This window comes from Felis catus, chromosome A1, assembly GCF_018350175.1.
Source record: "Felis catus isolate Fca126 chromosome A1, F.catus_Fca126_mat1.0, whole genome shotgun sequence".
Lineage (NCBI taxonomy): Eukaryota > Metazoa > Chordata > Mammalia > Carnivora > Felidae > Felis > Felis catus.
Window position 1 is genome coordinate 125,085,830 of NC_058368.1, and position 23,039 is coordinate 125,108,868.

The window sequence follows — 23,039 nt, forward strand, 5'->3', positions numbered from 1 at the left end:
TCTTTAGAAAAGTGTCTGTTCATGTCTTCTGCCCATTTCTTCACTGGATTATTTGTTTTTAGGGTATGGAGTTTGGTGAGTTCTTTATAGATTTTGGATACTAACTCTTTATCTGACATGTCATTTGCAAGTATCTTTTTCCATTCTGTCTGTTGCCTTTTAGTTTTGTTGATTGTTTCCTTTGCAGTGCAGAAACTTTTTATCTTGATGAGGTCCCAATAGCTCATTTTTGCTTTTAATTCCCTTGCCTTGGGAGATGTGTCAAGTAAGAAATTGCTGCAGCTGTGGTCAAAGAGATTGCTTGCTTTCTCCTCTAGGATTTTGATGGTTTCCTGTTTCACAGTCAGGTCTTTCATCTATTTTGAGTTTGTTTTTGTGAATGGTGTAAGAAAGTGGTCTAGTTTCATTCTTCTGCATGTTGTTGTACAGTTCTCCCAGCACCAATTCTTAAAGAGACTGTCTTTTTCCCATTGGATACTCTTTCCTGCTTTGTCAAAAATTAGTTGGCCATACATTTTTGGGTCCAATTCTGGGTTCTCTATTCTATTCCATTCACCTATGTGTCTGTTATGTGCCAATACCATGCTGTCTTGATGATTACAGCTTTGTAGTAGAGGCTAAAGTCTGGGATAGTGATGCCTCCTGCTTTGATTTTCTTCTTCAATATTACTTTGGCTATTCGGGATCTTTTGTGGTTCCATACAAATTTTAGGATTGTTTGTTCTAGCTTTGAGAAGAATGCCAGTACAATTTTGATTGGGATTGCATTGAATGTGTAGATTTCTTTGGGTAGTATTGACATTTTAACAGTATTTATTCTTCCAATCCATGAGCATGGAAAGTTTTTCCATTTCTTTGTGACTTCTTCAATTTCCTTCATAAGCTTTCTATAGTTTTCAGCACACAGCATAAAGCTTTATAAGCTTTCTGTAGTTTTCAGCATACAGATCTTTTACATCTTTGGTTAGGTTTATTCCTAGGTATTTTATGGCTCTTGGTGCAATTATAAATGGATCAGTTTCTTTATTTCTCTTTCTGTTGCTTCATTATTGGTGTATAAAAATGTAACCAATTTCTGTACATTGATTTTGTACCCTGCGACTTTGCTGAGTTCATGTATCAGTTCTAGCAGACTTTTGGTGGAGTATGTCCGTTTTCCATGTAGAGTATCATGTCATCTGCAAAAAGTGAAAGTTTGACTTATTTGCCAATTTTGATGCCTTTTATTTCATTTTGTTGTCTGATTGCTGATGTTAGGACTTCCAACACTATGTTGAACAACAGCGGTGGGAGTAGACATCCCTGTCGTGTTCCTGATCTCAGGGGGAAAGCTCTCAGTTTTTCCCCATTGAGGATGATATTAGCTATGGGGTTTTCATAAATGGCTTTTATGATGTTTAAGTATGTTCCTTCTATTCTGACTTTCTGGAGAGTTTTATTAAGAAAGGATGCTGAATTTTGTCAAATGCTTTTTCTGCATCGATTGACAGGATCATATGGTTCTTATCCTTTCTTTTATTAATGTGATGTATCACATTGATTGATTTGCGAATATTGAACCAGCCCTGCAGCCCAGGAATGAATCCCACTTGATCATGATAAATAATTCTTTTTATATGCTGTTGAATTCGATTTGCTAGTATCTTGTTGAGAATTTTTGCATCCATATTCATTAGGGATATTGGCCTGTAGTTCTCTTTTTTTGTTGGGTCTCTTTCTGGTTTGGGAATCAAAGTAATGCTGACTTTATAGAATGAGTCCGGAAGTTTTCCTTCCATTTCTATTTTTTGGAACAGCTTGAGAAGGGTAGGTATTAACTCTGCTTTAAATGTCTGGTAGAATTCTCCAGGGAAGCCATCTGGTCCAGGACTCTTATTTGTTGCAAGATTTTTGATAACTGATTTAATTTCTTCACTAGTTATGGGTTTGTTCAAATTTTCTATTTCTTCCTGTTTGAGTTTTGGTAGTGTGTGGGTGTTTAGGAATTTTTCCATTTCTTCCAGGTTGTCCAGTTTGTTGGCATATAATTTTTCATGGTATTCCCTGATAATTGCTTGTATTTCTGAGGGATTGGTTGTAATAAATCCATTTTCATTCGTGATTTTATCTATTTGGGTCCTCTCTCTTTTCTTTTTGAGAATCCTGGCTAGAGGGTTATCAAATTTAGGGGATGAATGGTGAGCACTGTATTAATATGTTTATTTAGGTCTTCAGAGTCAGGAACCTGAGCTACTCATGCTCAGTTAGAGACACTTTATCTTCACTGATTCCATGTAAGGCCTTTTTTTGTATGTTCCTTTATGTTAATTCCTTTTTACTCCCATAACCTACCAAAGCAACCATTCTAATGGGCATGATGAACATCTTTTTTTTTAAGTTTATTTTGAGAGAGAGAGAGAGAGAGCATGAGCATGAATGAGAGAGAGAATCCCAAGAAGACTCCACTGACAGTGCAAAGCCCAACACAGGACTAGATCTCAAGAACCCCAAGATCATGACCTGAGCCAAAATTAAGAGTCAGTTGCTTAACTGACTGAGTCACCCAGGTGCCCTGAACATCTTTTGGTTTGTATGTATACACTTGTATATTGAGTGTTACTGTTTTGTATGCATGTATTCGTACATTCAGTAAATATTGTTGTGATAGCTCATTCTGTTTCTTCTTTTTCACTCTACACATTGTTTTTTAGATTCATCCGTGCTGTTAGGTATACCTCCAATTCTTTGCTTTTAACCGCTCACTGATGTGTGTCCAGTACATATTATGTATTTACTGTCCCCATAATGGACATATATGTAGTTTCCTCTCCCTGCTACTCCCAATACTGTGTGCCATCCGTGAGAATGCTCCTCACAGGCCTCTAGCCCCAGCGAGTGTAAGTGACTGAAGACCCCAGCTGCTGTGCTCTGAAATCTGTCTCTGTGCTTCACCTAAGGTCACACTTCCTGTGGGCTGCTCCCAGGAGGGAGCAGAAAACTAAGACAGACCCATTTCTGGGTAACATGAGACTCCTCTCATAGCTGATTTTTCCTGGAGGACACCCAGGTGGACTTGAAAAACATTCCTTAGATCACAAGGCAATTGAGGACACTTCCACCAACATTCTTGACCTCTCTTCTTCACTCAGGACCAGACTTGCATCATGGAATGAAGGTTATCCCAGTCCTCCCAATTTTCTTTCACAGGTACCTCCTCTACTAATATCTTTGGACATTTAATTCACATCTTGGTGTCTGTTTTTCAGAAGACCCAGGCTAATCCATAATGCTATATTGAGCATCCTTGTTCATGTTCCTTGATAAAGTTGTGTAAAGATTTCTCAAGGATGTACATCTAGGAGGAAACTTTTGGGGTCACTTGGTGGGGCCAGGTTGCCCCCAGAAGGGGCTGCTGCCCCATCCCTGTTCTCACCAGCAGCACCTAGGGCTCCAATAGCTTCTCACCCCCGCCTCCTTGGGGGTATATTCTAGCTAATGTCTGCCCATCTAATGCACATAGTGATGTCTTTGTTTTATTTATTTATTGATTGGTTGGTTATTTTGAGAGAGAGAGCATGCACATGAGCAGGGGAGAGGGGCAGAGAGAGAGAGAGAAAGTGAGAGAGAGAGAGAGAGAGAGAGAGAGAGAGAGAGAGAGAGAATCTTAAGCAAGTTCCATGCTCAGTGCGCAGCCCGACACGGGCTCCATCCCAGGACCCTGGGATCATGACCTGAGCAGAAATCGAGTCAGACACTTGGGGCACCAGGGTGACTCAGTTGGTTAAGCTTCGGACTTCAGCTCAGGTCATTATCTCATAGTTCGAGCCCCACATCTGGCTCTGTGCTGACAGCTAAGAGCCTGCAGCTTGCTTCAGATTCTGTGTCTCCTCTCTCTGCCCCTACCCCACTTTCTCTCTGTCTTTCTCTCTCTCTCAAAAATAAATAAATGTTAAAAAAAAAAAAAGCGTTGGACACTCAAAGGACTGAGCCATGCAGCTGCCCCATTCATCTTTGTTTTAAATTTCTCTGATCACTAAAATTATCAATCATGTCTTCAAATGCTTATTAGTCTTCAGAGATTCCTCTTCTGTAAATTATCCATTACACTCTTTGCCCATTTTTACATTGAGATTGCTTTCTTTATCTTTTTGGTTTCAGAAATTATCTGTATATTCTGAATATTGAACCATTGCTGGTTTCAGACATTGCAAAATCTCCCAGTTTATCATCTAGTAACTTTGTCCACAACATTCTTCATTAAACACAAATCCTTCATTTTAATGTAATCGAGAGTATGGTGGGGAAGGGTGTTTACATGTCACATGGGCAAGTTATCTCTCTAACTTTTAATTTTTCATCTCCGAAATGGTAGTAATATAAGAGAATCACACCCATCAGAAGTAAGTCAGTATGAGGCAATTGGTCAACTAAAAATGGAACATCATAAAATGCCATATATTTGCCAAACATTTTTTTAACTTAAAACATACAAATAAACCTTTATTTATACGTCCTTATGTAGTGCATAGACCTTTCTTTGGCTAACTATTCTTCACATCTTTTTTTCTTACCTGATCCACATCCATAATACATGGACAACAATTTCCAGTTTGGGACTCTTTAAAGTAAAAGCAAAAACTATGTCTTCTAGATTTTTACAGGTTTTTTTCTATCTTATTACAATTGTTCTTATTCATATTTAATTAAACAGAATGGTTTTTTTAATCACATCATTCCAAAACATTCCATTTAGTTTTCTTCAGAAAAACTCTTCACACTCATATTTAATCAGTTTATGTGCTATTTTTCTTTCTTTCTTTCTTTCTTTCTTTCTTTCTTTCTTTCTTTCTTTCTTTCTTTCTTCCTCCCTTCCTCCCTCCCTCCCTCTTTCTTTCTTTCTTTCTTTCTTTCTTTCTTTCTTTCTTTCTTTCTTTCCTCTCTTTCCTTTCTTTCCTTTCTTTTTGAGTTAGGGAGCATGAGCAAGGGAGGAACACAGAGAGGGAGACAGAGGATCTGAAGCAGGCCCTGCACAGGGAGCCTAGAGCCTGATGTGGGGCTTGAACTCACAAACCGTGAGATCATGACCTGAGAGCCGAAGTCAGATGCCCAACTGACTGAGCCACCCAGGCGCCCCAAATTTATGTGCTTTTTAATCAAATCGCCCAATTGTAACAAGTATGATAGGCACAAACAGGTTTGAGAACAAAGACATTTCTTTTTAAACATATGAGTCAACATGCCAGGGCAGAAGTACACGGGTGAACCAGAGTCCTTAGGAATAAATATTCATGTGTCCTTGGAATTCCTCCTTATTGGTCATGGAGGAAATAAGTGGACAGTCTTGTAGAATCTGGTGAGTTGTTTTAGTAGGGTCTACTCACCAATTTTCACCATTATCTACCTTTTGGCTAGTTGTGCTGAACACTGCACCTGACACCTAATAAGTGCCCAGTAATTGTTCATCATTAATAATACTAGACCATTGGTCTCATCCCTGCATAATCTGTCCCTCCCTCTTTCCTCTCTCCCCTAAAAAAACATCTGGCAATGCAATGTGCTGGAGGCATCTGGGGATGTCTCAGCTGGAGAGGTGGTACTGGTATCTAGTGGGCAGAGGCCACATATGCTGATAAACATACTACAATGCACAGGACAGTTCCCATGACAAAATTTCAATAGTGTCCACATGAAGAACCCTTCACTAAACTGCATGCTTCAAGAGAACAGGAACCATACAGGTGTTTATTCACAGTTGTACCTCTAGCACCTAACACATTTCATGGCCCATAGTAAATATTCAATAAATATGTGTTAGCACATTCATGCAAACTGACTACATGAGTGAAACCCTTTCGAGATGAGTGAGAGCACACCCACAGAGCCAGGCTCCAAGACTTCAAAGGGAGCACAGACCCCTTTCCCAGAAAATTAGTTCAGACCACTTACACAACTTAAGTGTCCATCGATAGATGAATAGACAAAGAAGATGTGGTATTTATATACAATGGAAAATACCCAGCCATAAAAAAAGAATGAAATCTTGGCATTTGAAACAACATGGATGGAGCCAGAGAGTATTAATGCTAAGTAAAATAAGTCAGACAAAGACAAATACCATATGATTTCACTCATATGTTGAGTCTGAAAGCAAATCAAATGAATAAACAAACAAAACAGAAACAGACTCATAGACACAGGAAACAAACTGTCAGTTACCAGAGAAGGAGGGGTTGAGTGGATGAAATAGGTAAAGGACATTAAGAGGTACAAACTTCCAGCTATAAAATAATCAAGTCTGGTTGATATTACATACAGCATAGGGAATATAGTCAATAATATTGTCATAACTTTGCATGGTGACAGTAACTAGTAACTCATCTCATAATATATAAAAATATAGAATCACCATGATGTACATCTGAAACTAATAAGATATTATATTTCAGTTATACTTCAATAAAAACAAAACAGAACAAAATACAAATATCTATAATGTTCCAAAGAGACTGGACTAGAACACAGCCCAGTATTCTTTCCACTAGGATGCCCTGCTCCTAAGCAGGTTATTTAAAGACATATGAAAATGATTTTGATAAAGTAACACAAAATAAACACATTTCAAATGGGTTGGCATAAAAGGAAGCTGCACAGCACACACGTTAAGGACTTTTTTAAATGTTTATTTATTTATTTTGAAAAAGAGAGAGAAAACGAGTAAGAGTGCAGGGAGGAGCAGAGAGAGAAGAGAGAGAAAAACCCAAGCAGTTCCATGCTATCAGCACAAAGTCTGACATGGGGCTTGATCTCACGAACTGTGAGATTATGACCTGAGCCAAAATCAATTAAGCCAATGCTTAACCGACTGAGTTACCCAGGCACCCTCTAAGGACATTTAAAAAAAAAATGTTTATTTATTTTGAGATGGGAGAGGGGCAGAGAGAGGGAGAGAGAGAGAGAGAGAGAGAGAGAGAGAGAGAGAGAGAGAGAGAATCCCAAGCAGGCTCCACATTGTCAGTGCAGAGCCTGACACAGGGCTTGATTCCACAAACCGTGAGATCATGACCTGAGCAGAAAAGTCAGACCCTCAACCAACTGAGCCACCCAGGCACCCTGCTAAGGACATTTTTATGATCACATTCCAGAATGTTAAATTAGAAAATCACAGAAGTACATAACTAGTCATCTTTTCTTTGCTTGGAAACATTTCACAGAGAAGTTTTGCATGTGGTCCTGAAATTTCTCTGCTCATTCAAGTTTTGGCTAGTCTTTTTGTGGCATGGATCTACAGAACAGCAAATGCCATAACATTTAGTTCACGCATGACTGTCGCCTGTGTCACTCTGTGGGATTCAGCCAGCCTTGGCAATCCTCACGGATGGATGGAAGGGGAGAGGCCTTGGATACATCTGGGTTGGTCCCAAGGGGTCAAACACAAGGGAGGAAGAGAGAACCAAGCAGCTGCAACTGCAGACAGCCTGAGCAGGCAGTTGAGCTAGAAGAGAAGCCCAGCGGGTATGTGAAGCACAGGAATGGGGCACTCAAAGTGGAGCACACTTAGAAGTTCAGGACACCAAGCCAGCAGTCTGTCATTACTGGGGCTGTCTGTGATTCTGATCCTTGGGAGCTTGGACTGGCATAGCTGAGGAAGGCTCCTGTTCTAATGGATGGGATATCAACCAAGTTATCAACAACAGGTTCAAATACAGAAGCCCAGATTCAAAAAATGGAGCCTGTGAAGGGTGCCTGGGTGGCTCAATAGGTTGAGAGTCCGACCGGCTCAGGTCATGATCTCATGGTTCATGAGTTGGAGCCCTGCATCGGGCTCTGTGCTGACAGCTCAGAGCCTGGAGCCTGCTTTGGAATCTGTGTTTCCCTCTCTCTCTGCCCCTCCCCGTTCATTCTCCCTCTCTCTCTCTCTCCCTCTCCCCCCGCCCCGACTCCATCAAAAATAAATAAACATTTAAAAAAATACTAAAAGAAATGGAGCCTGTGAAAATAGATGGAGAATTCAGGAATCAAGTAGATACTGCCTAAGGATCTCTGTGGGTCGGTTATGGATCAGCTGGAGTAAAAAGACTGCTCTGTGGGGAGATAAAAATGAAGAAACCAGGCTCCGGACTAGACAAAAAGAGACAAGGGGTTAACAACTGTCAGGAGGCTGTGGGATCTTTGATTGTTTCTCTTGCCCCATTGTGAGCACAGTTACAGGAGCACTGGAGTTTCTGGGCTCCAGAACATTCCCTTCCCATATGCTGCCCCAGAGTAGATTTACAGGTTATACCACAGAGCTATTATTAGAGAGAGAAAGGAAAACTTGAGAAACTCTTTGATTGAGATTTTAAATGTTTATAGTATTTTTTGCAACTGATTGTTAGTCGACTTCTTTTGGTCCCTGGTGCCACCTTGCACTTGCACTAGCCCATGGAGCTCTTTGTACACAGCCAGCCCTGACCTCCTAAACTTATGAGCAATCTCCTTGAACAAAACCCACCAGAGATGTCTCCATGGAGAAACGATGAGACAAACAGAGGGAGGGATGGGAATCAGCTCTAAGTGAGGTTTAAGTTGGAAGAACACTGAAAAGGAAGTTGTGTAAAGAGAATGGAGGTGTGCTCTGAAGCCTTTTGTGGTAGGACTGAGTCCCCTGTGTATACACCCTGTGTATTTTTTCAGTGCTGATCTACAGAGAAATGAATAAATGAATGGTTGAATGAATAAATCAGTGAATGAACCAAAGAATCAATGGACTGATAAATGAATGAATGATGATGATAAGAAAATGGAAATGAACAACTATCATTACACAGATTTGTGTGTGTGTGTGTGAAGGGAGAAGAGTTCAATGAGTTGATGGGTGTAATCAGTAAACAGAGGGCTGCTCAGGCCCTTCCAGAGGGATTGGTGACAAACTACAGGAGATTCACAAGCACCAAAGCGCCTCTGAAACCCTCACCCCTAGGATGGCTACAGACATATGTGGCAGGTGCACCCTCATAGCGAAAAGCTGTCATGTTCAATGCTCCCCTTCCCCCATCCAACCACCAGGTGTGGAACAGAGGGGCCCAAGTTGAAGGACTCACCACTCAACCAGTCCTGTCTCCAAGAATCCCTTATGTTAACTCTCTGACAATTTGAGAGAAACAGAATCACAGAGGATATAACTAATGTATTAATTCAAATGAAATTCCATGCCTCTGAAAGATCAGCTACCCAGCATTGGCCACAATGATATTGTACATGTGTGCCATACAGTGGATGGTGAAACTGTTAGCTATACAGAGTGAGATGACCTCCAGCTCGATTTTATCTAGCCAATCTATCGGGGAACAATGTATTCTAATGGCCTATTGTGGCTGACCTTTTCAGATTGAATATTGAGTTCTCAACTGATAGATGGAGTGAGTACCAGGATCACCTGGGGAGCTTGTCAAACTTCACATGCCCCAAGAGTCCTAGCCCCGATTCTGGTACTCCCTACCTAAGATATCAGCTACTAGATAGACAGCAAGGAATTAGATGTGAAGTTGTTTGCACCCAATACAAGGTCTACCATTCAATGTGGCTCAGTATGTAGTTCTTGAATAAATGGATGAATAACTTAATTTAGTTGTTTTTTTAACCATAGAATTTAGAGGGTTTTTAAAAATTTATTTGTTTATTTTGAGAGAGAGAGCATGCAGGAGGGGGGGAGAGAGAGAGAGAAAGAGAGAGAGAGAGAGAGAGAGAGAGAGAGAGAGAGAGAGAGAGAGAGAGAGATTCCCAAGCAGGCTCCGTGCTGTCAGTGCAGAGCCTGACTCAGGGCTCTATCTCATGAACAGCGGCGAGATCATGACCTGAGCCGAGATCAAGAGTCAGATGTTCGACCGACCAAGTCACCCAGGTGTCCCTAGAATTTGGAGTTTGAAGAGACTTTCTAACTCAGTCAAACACCTTAATGACAGAAATAAGGTCCAGAGTGGTGACGTGATTTGTCCAATATCACACATTTAAATAATGGCTTAGCATGGCTACTAAAATTCGAAGAGTATTCAGAGTAGTGAGTATAAAAATGTAAGTTAATCAACAAACATAACTTTTCTGCAAAAGGCAAAGCAACAGTTTGAGAGGACTGGTCAGATGGTGTGATTGAGAGGGATAAAGAGACATGCAAGGATCACACATCAAATGTAGGGCCATGGATCTGTCCTATCTTTAGGTTCCTGCCCTCCACATTCTGAAAAGACCTACTGCCAACTAAGCCCGTCCTCCAAGCCTAAGCCTACAAATTACAGCAGATGGGCATCGTTTACCAGGGAAGTATTTCCTTTAGCAGGAGAAAAGGAATCAGTGTCAAATGCCAATTTGGTGCCTCAAAGATTCTGGAAGAGATGTTCATTGATTGGGAATGATTTAGATGAGATTCCAATTCAAGACCTATGATCTCTATTATGAAATTCCTTACCATCATTAAAACATCTTTTCCTGAAGCAATAGCGGTATCAAGAACATGGCTATCAATTTGAGAGGAAAGGCTACTTATTTCTAAGGTCGAGAGCCAATAAATCATTCAACATTGAAACAGCTACTTCTTTTTTCACTGGGCAAAGGCCAAAATAAAAATCAGAGCCTCTCCTTGCAGGTGAAATTCTTTCCAATACTTCATACTCCAAGAGCCTATGCATAAATCTACTTGGTTTTAGGTTGCCAGAGAGCAGGATGTTATTTTAAACAAACATACCACCAGGAGTGACACTTTCCATGGGGCCACTAAGATACCACTTAGCGAAGATAATGATGAGGCACAATCATCTTCTTAGACTCTTCTTTGGTGATTGAGCAGCTAGAAGGAAACACTGATTTGGGGAGTCCACAAATTTATCAAGCAAATGCCTTTTGATAGTAGGAGCACTTTATGAAACTGGGCTCCATGAAGTTCCATGATATGTCTTTGTATTCTATCCATCCACCCAAATGGTTTAAACCAAAATCAAGTGCTGCCATATGAAATATTTTTAAAATGTGTGTTTGATCCTGATTAAAAATGTTTATGGCCACTATATTTCCAAAAATATCTCTTGTGTATGCCAACAACTGAGCCCACAATCTATGTTATCTGTGCCCTCAACCACTTGCACTGTTCTTCATCTTTGAAACCAGCTGTTAAAGGGCATTAAGAGTGAGGTCACTTAGCCTCCAAAGAGGATCATTTGACAGTGCTACACAAAGTCATCCACTGATGAAAGATAATAGTCTTTGCAACTGTGTGTGGCCTGCACCATTGCACAATGTCATTGAGACCAGAGAAGTCACCAGGGACACCTTTCTGAAATTAAAACATGCATTCTATTGCCTTGTTTTCCCTGAGAAAACTGATTTGTGAAATCCACCAGTCACATAAGGTTTAAAAACCTTCAGAGGGCAAAACTTGCAATATATACAAGTTTCATCCTAAGGTAAAATTATCCCTCATCACTCATATTTTCACAACTCTGGTGTTAATAGTTAAAATAATAAGATTTTAAGGAAGTTTTTTGTTTTTTTAAATGTTTATTTTGAGAGAGAGAGAGAGAGTGTGTGTGTGTGTGTGTGTGTGTGTGTGTGTGTGTGTGAGCAGGGGAGGGATAGAGACAGAGGAAGAGAGAGAAAATCCCAAGCAGCCTTCATGCTCAGTGTGGAACCCAACACAGGGCTCAATCTCATGAACTATGAGATCATGACCTGAGCTGAAATCAAGAGCCAGACGCTTAACCAACTGAGCCACCCAGGTGCCCCAAGGAAGTTTTTTGAAGGCAAGTAAGTCCTTAGCAAATGTGAAAATAAAAAGTTTCTTGACCAGAGTGATTTCCACAAAATGTTAAATGCAGCACTTAGGTTAATATGTGTCTGAGTATTTAACTGCATCCTTCCAGGCAGATCTCAACATAAAAAAATAAGGAAGAATGGCAAGAAACCTGTTTACCCCAGGAGAGGCTCACTTCTCATCTTAATAGGAATTTCAGTTGTAATAAACTTGCTAAAACTATTTTAGGGTGAGAGATTAATTATAATTCTAAATAATGAGACATTTTCTTCTTCAATTGGTCATGATACAACAATTATAGTTGGCAAGCTCTCCCTTGGTCACACTTATAATCTATGACATTAAAATATAGCTGTGGTTTAGTCAAGGCCAATGAAATCAAGCAACTCTGTACTGGGTGTGGAATGAAATGTTATATTAGCAATTCCACTTTAATGAGTTTATCTTAAGGAAATAAAGATACGAGCAAAGATTAATGCACAAAGATATTCATAGCAAGATCTTTCTTTCTTTCTTTCTTTCTTTCTTTCTTTCTTTCTTTCTTTCTTTCCTTCCTTCCTTCCTTCCTTCCTTCCTTCCTTCCTTCCTTCCTTCTTTTAGAGAGTGAGCAAGCAGGGGTGAGGGACAGAGGGAGAGACAGAGGCAGGGAGAGGTGCCCCAGCAGGATTTGTGCATAAGAAAAAATTGAGAACAATTCTAATGTTTAGTAACGGGTCACTAAATAGATCATGGTACTGCCATAAAAATGATGATTTTTTTTTTCCTGGTGGCTCAGTTGATTAAGCAACCAACTCTTGATTTCGGCTCAGGTCATGATCCCACAGTTCATGGGACTGAGCCCCACATTGAGCTCTGCAATGACAGTGCGAAGCCTGCTTGGGATTCTCTCTCCCTCTCTTTCTGCCCCTGCCCCACTCTCTCTCTTTCAAAATAAATAAATAAATAAACTTAAAAAAAAGACAGATGAGTTTATTTTTAGAAAAAAAATTTCATATACAGAGAAAATAGTCCAGAAGAATATATGGTATTATTATATATGGATTATATTATGGGTTATAATTATGGGTTATCTTAACTTTCTTCCTTCTTTCTAAGTTTTCTACAATAAATATGTAAAGACTTACATAACTTTATTTTTAAAAACACATTTTATAGAAAAGAATAACAATGTTAGAGGCCAAAATGTTATTTGCCAGATGTTTGTCTTGGATACCTGCAAGCCCTCCTTCCTACTTAAAAAGTCAGGATGGGCTAAGAGGATGAAACAGATAAACCTAACATCTCAGTGACTAAATCCAATGAGAGGTTAGTTTTTTTTGTTAATTTTTTTTTTCAACGTTTATTTATTTTTGGGACAGAGAGAGACAGAGCATGAACGGGGGAGGGGCAGAGAGAGAGGGAGACACAGAATCGGAAACAGGCTCCAGGCTCTGAGCCATCAGCCCAGAGCCTGACGCGGGGCTCGAACTCACCAACCGCGAGATCGTGACCTGGCTGAAGTCAGACGCTTAACCGACTGTGCCACCCAGGCGCCCCAAGAGGTTAGTTTTTATAAATGCGATGGTACAATGCAGCTGTTCCTATGCAGCTCCCTTAAGCAGTTCTTCTCTGATCAGTGACCCAGGAACCAAGGTTCTTTTAACCTGTTGGCTTCACTAGACCCTTTGCATTAGATCGGCAGGGAAGGGAAGAGAGAATTTGTAGGGTTACACAGAAGGTTTTCTTAGCCAGTACCAGATATAACACATAATATCACCCAAATCTATTGTCCAGAGTTCAGTCATATTGCCGTGTCTAACTGCGAGGAAGACTGAGAAACATGTAGCTATGTGACTGGAAGGAAAAGAAATTATTTGGTCATCAACTAGCCCATTGCAGCCACACTACCATAACCAAGATGGGCATGACTTCCACATGATCACTCTTCTTGGTACATGGAGGTGAGGGTGAGGCATCCTTCCAAGAAGTAGAAAATGAGGAAATGAAAATTAACATAGCTGAAGCCAACTCAAATTCATGAAATATATCAAAATCTCACCTATTTGAGCAATGAACAGGAGATTAGATGGACATTAAAAAGGAGGGCATTCTCACCTATGCCCTATATTCTGGGACTTATTTTTTTCAACCCCCAACTCATGATCACAATACCAGAATGGAATGTTTCATGTGATCTCTGACAGAAATCTGGATTGGCTACATGTAAATGACTGAGGATCTGATAGCACCCAGAACAAATTGGGCTGACTTGAGTCCAACCTTTCAGAAACATGATTGTACCAACAGAGCTGAAAATGTGGCACAAACATTAATTTAGCCCAATATTTTTAAAATTTATTTATTTATTTATTTATTTATTTATTTATTTATTTGTTTGTTTGTTTATTTTGAGTGTGTATGTGTGTGTGTGCGTGCACAAGCAAGGGAGGGGCAGAGAGACAGGGAAAGAGAGAATCCTAAGCAGGTTCTGCACTGTTAGCGCTTGATCTCACAAACCGTGAGATCGTGTCCTGAGCTGCAATCAAAAGTCAGACGCTTAACTGGCTGAGCCAACCAGGTGCCCCAGGGTAGTCAAATATTTAAGATGAAAGCTAACAAAGTGAAGCACTCTATCTGAAGAATAAGTGTGTGAATAAAAAATGATCTTCAGAAAATCCAGTAAAAGAGCTAGAAAAGAGGAAGAATTTGGCAGTTTAGTCATCACTATTCAGGGAGAGACATTACATTATATTCATTGAACCCTGTGGCTCTCATGCTTATAAATATTTCACACATATTGTACCATTTAATTCTATAACAACTCTTTGAAATAGCTTCTGTTGTTGTAGCATTCCAACAGATGAGGAAACAGATGGTCAGGGAGTGCAGGGACCTTAAAGCAGGGATCTGCTTTAAGTTTTCAGTTTCTAAGCACTGGAGTCAAAAGTGAACCAATGGTTTCTGACACCAGAAGCTGAGAGGCAGTGAGCTCACTGCATCACATGGGACATGAAAATCATGGTTACCCAAGAGGTGTATCCTATGGCAGGACAGGAATAATTCATCAGGTCCCACCTTAGCCTGAATGAAATATTTCCCCATTCAGTTGTTCCTAAACTTGGGTGGTGTTTTCTGTGAGCTTATAAAATTCCAGTTACCAAGCTCCATCCAACCCCTAACACCTCTAGTAGTACAATTCAAGGATTCATATTCTTACAAAGCTCCTATGGTGATTCTAATATGCAGTAACATTCAGAAATTCATACTCCAGAATCTCCCTTCTTTAGCTCTGATTCATACATTTGAAATATTCTATTGAAAAATTCAGCCATGTGGTTGGTGGGATAGGGTATCCTAGATGATATACATAAAATTCTACTCATAGGGAAATTTGTTACTCTTTTGTAAATTAAAAGGTTAGCTTTTAATTTTGTAAATTCATCTTTTAGAAATTTTATCAACTGTCCCACCCCAAATCTGTCCATTTCACTTTGTAGTTTGGGTAGAGGAGCCAACAGTCCAAGAGTTTTCCTGGTATTAACACTGTAAGTTCCACATCCCAGGAGATTCCTCTGGTCAAACTGGTATGGTTGGTAGGGTGACCAATTCATCCTGATTTTCCTGAGAATGCACCACGTTTTCAAATTGAAGGTCCCACGTGCTGGGAAACCCTCTGAGTCCCAAGCAACCTGTGTCAGTTGGTCACCCTAACTGGTCACAAACCACTGCCTTCCTATGAGACCCTGCATAGTCTGATAATATCAGACAAATTCTCTATCGTTTACTAAAATATATCTTCCCAAGACTCAATGATTTCCAGAGTTTTTAGGAAATAAGGATTTTGTTCCTAATGAGACCTCATAAATATTAAAACATATAGCATAAGGGTGCCTGGGTGGCTTAGTCGGTTGAATGCCCGACTTCAGCTCAGGTCATGACCTCACATTTTGTGAGTCTGAGCCCCCCATCCTCCTCTCTGCTGTCAGCGACAGCTCAGAGCCTGCTTCAGATCCTCTGTCCCCATCTCACTCTGCCCCACCTCCACTTGCACGCTCTCTTTCTCAAAAATAAAAAACATTAAAAATAGAAAAATAAAACATATAGTTTATGGAGCACTGTGAAGACTTATTCAGAGAAAAGAAACTCCTCATTAAGGATTTCTCAAAAATGGAATGCTCTGTAATTTCCTTACATCCTTTCATAAATAGGACTGAAAAAGCAAACCAAAGATATGTTGCTATATAGGTCCAAATATTAATAGGACGGGATCCAAGAGTCACATCATAAATGTGATCATAGCAATTCCGAGGTTCCTGGAACCTGCAAAAAACTTAATGTCACCAAGTGTTCCTCTCTGATTAGGAGTTCAGGCTTCATTCCCCATCTCTCACATAAGCAGGCTATGTTTCAAATGAGTGACCCAAGACAGTGAGTTTGCCTAATAGATTTCCACTTTGCTTGTGAGATCTTTTCTTTATGCAAGAATGCTGGGTCAGTCGTTTATACATTAACACATTTGAATATTCATAAACAGTATCTGCTTTAATGTTCCCAAACTCTGCTTCATGAATAATTCACATGTTTGACAGCAACCTATGTTATTCAATTTATTTAAAGACTACAATCAATATAGCATGCTGCTCCAAAACATAGCAACCAGTCCTTTAACTATAGTGTGCTTCAAAATTTCTTTCCAGTTATTTCTCCATCACACTGAACTACAAATATAGGGTAATTACTAATAATTCTATCTCCATTTTGCATGTCACCACAATCAACATATTGATTGCTTTTTGATTATAATAAACGGTTGGTTAAATTGAAGGTTTGCGATTATGAATGTTAAGCTCTGATATTTATTTAATTCAGCTGCACCAATTTAGGCTCTACATGGTAATTTCATAAAAGCTATTGAGAATCAGAGTAGTTATTTGAATCAAGTTATAAAGAGAGCCCAGTTTCCCCAGGAGAATCTGGCATTTGAGTAAATTACACCAAGTAGGGGTTTGGTTTTGCCTCTTAGAGCATACAAATCACTCCAGCATTATGCTCATTTTGATATGTAAATATCAAAGCAGAGAAAAACAGGAAATTTTTTTAGGTTAATTTTTTATGTTAGGATTTAAAGAAGCAAGTTTCAGAGAAAGAGTAAATGAAGCCTTATTTAAAAACAAACAAACAAACAAACAAACAAACAAAACAACTTTATCCTCAACTGGCTGGGTGAAGAGAAAAACAAGAATTATAGAAGAAATATGACAGAATAGTCACTTTGATAGAGAATTTGAGAAATTATCAAGATTTTGGCTTCAGCCAGGAAACCCATTTCAAAGAACTGAAAACCCTCAATGTTTTAGAATCCCTTAGGAGGAGATACCAAGTTTTTGTATAAACCCAATATTGCAGTTACAAAGAGCAGCCCAAACTAGAATAATCAGTGATTGGAAATTCTTGATAACATCATGAAGACCTTTCATCTCCTCTCCTCTTATTTTCTTTGAATGGCCATCTCTCAACACCTTCCTCATTTATTTAATTAAGAAATAAAGTATGTTCCATCGAAGACTGTGTCCCTCACCTCCACTAACCAAAAACATGAAGAAGTTATACAGAACCAGCTTTCATATTTTCTTAACTCTAAGGCATGTATGTTTTATACTATAATGTTTCTGAAATCAGGTTGGGTAGTAAATATATTCTTTCCTTATTTTTCCCCTAAAAGCTGTTATTTATTGCATAGTCTCATGATTCATATTGTCTTAAAATGAAACTATGGTACTGTTATTCCTCATGGGCTCATCTAAACTAGATTCCTCTTGGAACTATAATCAACCAGGGCCATGCCTGACCTTGTACAGAAAACTAAGTCCCTCCTATACATAAAGCCACTGTGGAACTAAGTCTTCCAGATGCCCTACTTTTAGTACAACATGGTTCACTTCCATGTCACCTTTTTTGTCATCTCTTCTCTCCTAGACTCTTCCTCATACTATTTTGTCCTTCCTTTCTCTTGCCTCAACCACTACTGTTCCTCTTCACATTGTACTCTTGGGAAACTACTTCTTATGCATAAATTCCACAGGATTTTCAACATCACCAAGTGTTCCCTAAGTATCTTGCCTAACCTGAAACCCAGACCTTTCCAAAGAAAACGTCTTGCCTTGACACCCTCTGAAGAGTTGCTTCTTAGTTTGCTATACCTGATGTACTCTGAGGTCAAAAGATTATCTTGACAGCATCTTCCTTAAGCAATGATGCATTCAGGGCATTATTCTTCCATCCTTAAGTAAAATCCTCTTTTCCTTGAAGGCCCAAAGCCTGGCTTTACTGTCTTCCCTTCCTCATCTCTTATTTGTTGACCTCCTCAAATGTCCCATCATTCACTGTGAACCTTGGCTTTTCATCTATCATCTCCCTCTTTCCCCCAGTCTATCATCATCGATGGTTCCTTCAATGTCTATATGAAAGACCCATCCAGTGCTTCTTTACTTATTCAACTCTAAATACCATCACCTTCACCTATTTCAATTGACATACGTTGGGTCTCACCACCACCTAAAATTATTCCACCTCTATATGCCATTACCTGGATAATAATGTCCTATCTTGTTTTCTCATTCTGGAATTCGCACTGTTTGTTCTTGACTCTTGTTTCTTCATTCTCTCTGCATTTACTTTTCTATCTAATCTAGACCCCACAAATCACTTTTACCATTCTCCATCCAGTTTCCTCTACTGCCTTCTTTTTTGATCCTTCCATCACACATGCCCAGGAAAACTCCATGACTGAAGTACGCAACCACTTGCCTTTGTGCTCCACACCTAGTCTGTTAGCCATGATGGGAAAAAAAAAAATTATACAAACACTTATAGTCAGGACACTCGGAATTCATGTACTCCAAACAGGTTCTCAGTGGGTGTATGGCAATCCTTCTGTTGTCTGGGTAGCTTTACTCCCACTCTACAGAAATCATTTGAAACTTCTCCCTCCTTTTCTTAATCTATATCCCAGCACTTCTCACTCTCTGTAAGAGACTTCACCTTAAGGAAAATAGAATTCATCATTTGGGAACACCTTCAACTTTGTTCTCCTCAATGCACAAATTTACTTTTGTCTGTACCTCTTTCTCCTTTTCTCCATTGCCAAAATGGGATAGATGTCCTGCCTTTTATCCAAATCTATTCTCTCTACTTGTAATCTGATCTCATTTGGTTCTACCATCTCTCAATATTGTATCTTCACTCGTACCCTCACACTACCGCTTTCCTGAAAGCATTTAAACAGGCCCTAATATTTCCCATCTTAAAAAATACACCCATTCTCAACTCCACATCCATTCAGGCTCTCTCGTCCTTCAAAAAGGTATCTGCTCACTGTCTCCTCTTCTTCACCTGTCATTTATTCCTTGGCTGCTGCAATCTTGGCTTTTCACTCCACTGAAGTGACTCTCACTGAGATTCCAATCCATATTGCCAAATCCAGGGGACTCTTGCAAGTCTGTATTAGAGCTCTGTAGCATTTGACCATATTAACCATGTCATTCTTTTGAAGATCTCTTCCCTGGGCTTCTGTAAAGTCATGGTCTCTGTTTCCTTTCTGCTTCTTTGGCCACTTTTTTTCAGTCTCTTTCTTTAAAAAAAACAAACTTTTTTTAATGTTTATTTTTGAGAGAGAGACAGAGCACAAGCTGGGGAGGGGCAGAGAGAGGGGGGGAGACACAGAATCTGAAGCAGGCTCCAGGCTCCAAGCTGACAGCAGAACCTGATGTGGGGCTTGAACCCAGGGATTTCAAGCTCATGACCTGAGCTGAAGTTGGATGCTTAATCAACTGAGCCACCCAGGCACCCAGTTATTAACCTCTTTCTGTAGTCACCTCTTCCTCTGTCCAACCTGTGAATGTAGATGACCCTCAGAGCTCTGTTTTGGACCTTTTCTCTTCTACACTGGATGATCACTGCTATTTCTATGCCTAAAGTATCATCCACACTGTGTCAGTTCAAGTTTTCCAAGAAGCATCCACCAAGATGTGATTAGATATGCAAGAGATTTATTGGGAGAAATATCTGTGAAGGATAAAGGAGAGGCAGCAGAAGTAAGTTGAGAAAAGAATTTAGATCATAATATCATTTCAACAACTCACCTATGAAAGAAGAGGGTAAAGGAAAATCAGTAGGAAGAGTCTCAGACTGCTATCGAGTTCTAAGACAGTTTCAGTCAGGCGCACAGGGAATCCTGGAGCCAAAGTTGCCTTTTAAGTAGTCCTATGGCTAGCTGGGAAGTGTGGCCTTGGTGTGAACACAGTGCAGGATTCAAAGGTTGGGGGAGAGGTGGTCAGCTGGGTCTGTCAGTCAAGTGTGCTTCTCAGACCAGGTTCACCTGAAGGAAGTCTGAGCACTGCACTTTCATAGCTATCATCAATATCAGTAAATTTCAACCTTGGCAGAGCATCAGAATCCTGATGGAGGTCTTTAAAAACATATGTATGTAGATTCTGCTGCCTGAGAATTTTGATTTAGTCAGGCTTAGATGAAGTTAGACATGTTATTTGCAAAAAAGCGTCATAGGCAAATCTGATTCCTAGCCAAGTTTGGAAACAAAGATCTTCATGTTGATGGCTTGAATTGCTCTATTCGGGGTAGGTCTCCACCTTGAGGTCCATACCCATATAAGCAACAGGTCTTTGCATTTGGATGTCCCAAATTAAAGTCAATATAATCTGCCCCAAGTGTGCTCCTTTTCCTGATTTCCCTACTTCAGTGAATGCCAATACCTTTCAGTGGTCCAAACCAAAAGCCATGGCATCCTAATTGATCCCTCTTTCCCTTATTCCTCACTGTCTCTTACTCACCAAGTCCTGTTGACTCTGCCTTCTTGATATTTGCTGAATATCCCTCTCTTTCCTGGTGTCACTATGTTAGTTTAAGCTATCATTCTTGCCCACATTCTTGACCCCTCTAATTCATTCATTACATGACAGCAAGGTGATCCTTCCATATTTGGTGATGTCACTCTATTGTCTCCTCATGGCCTACCAGATAAAGTCCAGAATCCTTTACATATTACACAAGGCCCTACACATTTGAACCCTTGTTTATCAGTCCTGCCTTAACTCTTGTCACCATCCTGCTTCCTGCTGATCTATTTGGAGTTCTGGGAGATCTCTAGGCACTTGTTTCAGCTCTAACTTCTTCCTGGAATATACTGCCTACTTCCTTTCCTTGCTAATCCCTGGTGTCTCAAGGCTCCATTTGAATTCACTTCCTTCTTAAACCTTCCTTAAGGTCAGTGTGTCTTTCCACTTCCACCAAGATGAGTTGATGCCCTTGCACTCCCATCACATCCTACCATTGCATGTTTCACAAAGATTAATGTGATCCTTGAGGCTGTGAATGTGCCTTCTTCAATGGTACATCTCCAGGACTTGGCACACTGGAGCTCTCAAGCTGAGGTACCTTGAGGTTATGAGCAGTAGAAAGAGCACAGGCTTTGGATTTCACCATGGCCTATTTCTGAATAACCTTGGCAAACACTTAAACTCTTAGACCTTCAGTCTTCTCATTTGTAAACCGAAAAATATCCCTCTGAATTGCTAAATAGATCATCTATGTAAAGCATGGTGCCTGTCATTTGGAAGTATACCCTAAAATTCTAGTTTTTTTATTCTCTTCACTTTTGCAAGATCTCAGTTTAACACTTCATCTAATTGAATTTGATCTGTTTCCCCCTTAGAGCTGTTTCCTTCCTGTATATTAGACCATCTTCCCACAGCTCATCCACACAGCTACCTTCCTCTTTTCTTTGATTTCTTCCATGAGCCAATTCCTGTACCTCATTGCTGAGGCAGACACCACTAATGGTTTTTGCAGAAACCGTGGCGTCAGACACAGCAGCAGATCCATAAGTTACTGCACATCCATGTGAGCAAAGGCTAGGGCTTGAATCCCCAGGTGGGAAATGATAAATATAATTGCTGAAGTGGATACCATTAATGGTTTTTGCAGAAATCATACTGTAAGATCCTCCATCATATGGACACATGAACTCCCCCAAGAGCAACTCGGATAATAAATTCTGGTGTATCAGAAGTTCTTAGTCAGATCTTGGGCATTAAAGCACAACCTCACTTAAGCTTTTCCTAGGGACAAAGCAAAAGCTAGGTAACAAATCCTTCTCACCCAGATGTTCTAAAAAAAATGACTTATGACTCCTGTCCTACATAGATTAATTAACTAACTAACTAATTAAATCTGCTAGTATTTACTGAGTACCTTCTAAGTACTAGGCACTGTGAATGGTCTAGGGATAAATACAGTTGTGAACTGAAAGCAGCTTAGCACAGTGGCTAAGATCATGGGCTCCAGTTCCTGTCTGCCTGAACTCAAATGTAGGCCCCATACTCATTACTGGTATGACCTTGATCAGCAAGCTGTGGTGTGTCTTGGTTTTCTTGAATGTAAATTGAATATATATAATAGTATATTTCTGATAAGTCTTCAAAGAATAAATGCATTAACACATGTTAAGATTTACTTAGAGCAGTGTCTGCCACTGTATAAATTTAAATATGTTAACCATGATTATTGTGGGAACACAGAGGAGGGGTATCCAGCCTAGGCTTGGAGACCAGTAAGGGCTTCCCAGAGGAAATGATGTCTAAACTGAAACTGGAAGGATGATGGTAGGTGAAGGAAAAGATGATTTAGGCAGGAACTGCATATGCAAAGCTCCACAGCACAGTGACAATGATCCACAGGGAAAACTGTTAGAGCTGCTGGGTTATAGTGCATACATGTGTACATGTGTGTGCATGTGCGTGTGTTGGAAATAGGGGAGCTAGAGAGAGAGAGATGATAAAGGTAAGCAGGTGTTCCCCCTGTCCTCCATTTGTCCCTTCTATTTAAATTCTCCTCCACCCTACTCTTTGTCCCAAGGCTGACTACTATGGACTACTTTTGTGGCTCCTTTGCTTACTGACTTCCAGTTATTACTTGGCCAGAGAGTAGCCCTGGAAGGCCATCAGAAGGAGGGAGGAGAGTACAGGTGGGCTTACTCCTTGGTACTCTTCCCAGGGAGCCACAGCTTCTTCCAATCACCCTTCCTCACCCACAATCTTTCCCAGGCATGAGGAAAGATTCCCAGCCCAAGAAAGCACCTAGGGAAGGAAGTCACCAAGCCTGATATTCTTTGGATCTCTGGATATTTCTAACACTGACTGGATGTTTGCAACCCTAGCCCAAGGGTCAGCCTTAAGGAGCAAAGAGAAAAAAACTCTCTATCTTTCTCTTTTCTTAAATATTTTAT

The 23,039-nt window shown here is 40.1% G+C and overlaps 1 protein-coding gene across 1 annotated transcript in view; it reads right to left on the reverse strand.

Annotated features, from left to right (window-relative positions):
- The window catches only part of MIER3 (MIER family member 3), a 138,107-nt gene that overhangs the window by 54,851 nt on the left and 60,217 nt on the right, over positions 1-23,039 (reverse strand). The window contains exon 4 of the mRNA XM_045060922.1: positions 19,130-19,367. The gene's annotated coding sequence lies outside the window, so the exon portion shown is untranslated. The remainder of the gene's footprint in view (positions 1-19,129; positions 19,368-23,039) is intronic.